Source organism: Lygodium microphyllum, chromosome 7, assembly GCF_053477565.2.
Source record: "Lygodium microphyllum isolate KBCC chromosome 7, Lygodium_microphyllum_v1.1.10, whole genome shotgun sequence".
NCBI lineage: Eukaryota > Viridiplantae > Streptophyta > Polypodiopsida > Schizaeales > Lygodiaceae > Lygodium > Lygodium microphyllum.
Genome location: NC_141141.1, coordinates 39,522,907 through 39,525,322, shown reverse-complemented (window position 1 = coordinate 39,525,322; position 2,416 = coordinate 39,522,907). Strand labels below are relative to the sequence as shown.

General features: G+C 44.7%; 1 pseudogene; it reads right to left on the bottom strand.

Moving 5' to 3' along the window:
- On the bottom strand, positions 1–988 carry LOC148033369 (3-oxoacyl-[acyl-carrier-protein] reductase, chloroplastic-like; annotated as a pseudogene).
- Positions 989–2,416: the final 1,428 nt, after the last annotated feature.

Sequence of the window (2,416 nt, the reverse complement as noted above, 5' to 3'; positions counted from 1 at the left end):
CTACTTCAGTAAGTCGAGCAGAAACTTCTGCTTCTGATTGCATGCCAATGTCAACACTAAACTTTGCTCTCCACTGTCAGTGGTCACCATATGGCCTGATAAGATCCCTTCCACGTTCATTTCAACACTTTCTGCATTACTGATTGTGTAGTTGCAATCATTTCTAATATTTATCTCAGAGATCTGAAGGCTCTCTCCACCTAGAGCAGTAACTTCTCGAGAAACCTCTTCACCTCTCATAACCCTTCCATCCAGAGTATTATCCTGCCCTTCCTCCCCATTCGAGCTAAAAAAAAACATCTTCTCCTTGATCGCTCCCCTTCCCTCCAAAAGCTTATTTTTCTCCTCTTTCCCGTTGCTTTTTCTTCTCCCCAGCCGGATGAAGCTCTTCTCTCTGACAAGAAAAGCCGCTTCTCCCCATACTAATGTTGCAGTAATATTTTTTTATGCATATTCACAAGCTGTCGTTTTTGTGAGCCTAATGACACCGGCTTTTTCAGCATTGTAGTTCGCTTAAACCACTATTGCCAGTCAAACCAACAATTGATGATATATTTATGATTCTTCCCTTTTTCTTCTTCATCATTATCTTTGCAACTACTAGAACATCAATAGTGCTCCATTTCTCAACTATAGTTTTCATGATGGTATCAACATTCTCCTCCTTTGAAACATCTCCACCACAAATGAGGGTTGAGCCACCCATCTCTTCAATTCGACTAGGGACATCCTTAGCCTCTTTTGATGACCGCGCATAATTGACAAGAACCTTGCAGCCCACACTTCCCAAAGTAAGAGCAATTGCCTTCCCAATGCCTCTAGAAGCACCTGCTACAATTGCAACAGGAGTCTCAACTAACTTTGCAACTTCCACAGTGGCCTCTTCTATCGTAGTAACCATAGATCTGACAGTCGTTACAGCGGTTGGCCGTATGATGAGGGGAAACAAGTCCTTTGATACACAAGGATTGGGTGCAAATGCACGCATACATGTCAACTAGAGCATTACAGATAAGTTCCTCTTGCTCCAAACCCCTCTCCACTATACTGCCCATGCAGAACAAAAATGCCAACACAACAACTAAGTATGTACAAAGTAACAAATGTCACACACACAACTTTGGTGGATTCCACACCTCGGATGCGCAGCAGTATGACATTGTTCATAGCTGAATTTTGAACTACTTGCTCTAGATTTCAGGCCAATGATAGATCTATGATGTGCTTGTGGCTTTTTGTGGTCTCTAGGTCAGTTTCAAGGTCTACAAGTTAAAGATTTGACCAAATAAAAATTTTACCCAATAGGTCCAAATTGTAGGGGCCAAATGCCCGATTCCGCGCCAAGAGCCAAGTTAGGTGGGCCAAATGCAAGCGGCCCGAAGGGTGAATTCGGTTGGTCTGAGGGCCGAGTGGGTTGAGTGGGCCAAGTGGTGGGTGTCCGAGTCGAGTGGGCCAAGGGACAAATACAGGATAGAAGATCGAAGGTCGATTCTGGGACTCGGCCTAGAATATCCATCACTTGGATGGGCCAAGTGCGACATGTTTTTCGCTAGACTCCAAAGAATTTGTCATGCCGAGCAATCGAGGCCTTCCTACTAGCTGACCACCTCCAGATCCAAGCTACTCATGCAAGGGAAGGTGTGGAATTACCTGTGGTGGGCAAAGAACTCCTTGATGGAAAGATCGAAGCAAGTCCATGCAATGAAGCTCTCTCTCTCTCCCTCTCTCCAGCTCTCCTGAAACCTTGTAATGCAAAATGTGGTCTTCCTTGCCACTCCTAGCTCCTTATCACCCTGCCTAGGCCTGTACTCACCTTAGTCTTGCTCCCCTTACCAATATTTAACCAAAATTTTATTTCTTGCCCTTCTTTTTCCTGTTTCAGTCCAATGTTTTGCTCCTATCCTACCTAAATGCAAGAAAAAATTATAAAGGAAATATCTACACTACTCCAACATGCTTTTCCAAGTCCAAAAACCAAAAACCAACTTGCTAAGGAGATTAAATACCTCTTCAAACTCCCTTGCTTCCTACCTATCTACCTCAAGCACCAATTTAGGAAAAACCCTACTTCAATGCTCCATTCAACGCACGTAAGCACTAAGGCTTGAATTTGTTGGTCCTGGCAATGGAACCAAAATGTAGTGGCGATCAACCACCGAGACCCATGGACCGCTTATTGCTTCAAGCATTCCAAGCCGAGCACTAATGGCTACCTCTCATATAGCCGATGTGCCATCCATCTCTACGGGTGTAGTGAGCTTATCTCCGTGCCCAATCGAGTTACCTCCTCTCTCGAGCACTCCGGTAGCTCCACAATGCAAGTGCAAGCTTCAAGCAAGCTCCATCCTCAAGCTCCACGCTCCAAGCTCCATTGCCGCGAGCAAGATAATAGAAGAGAAGATTTCTAGGTTGCCTA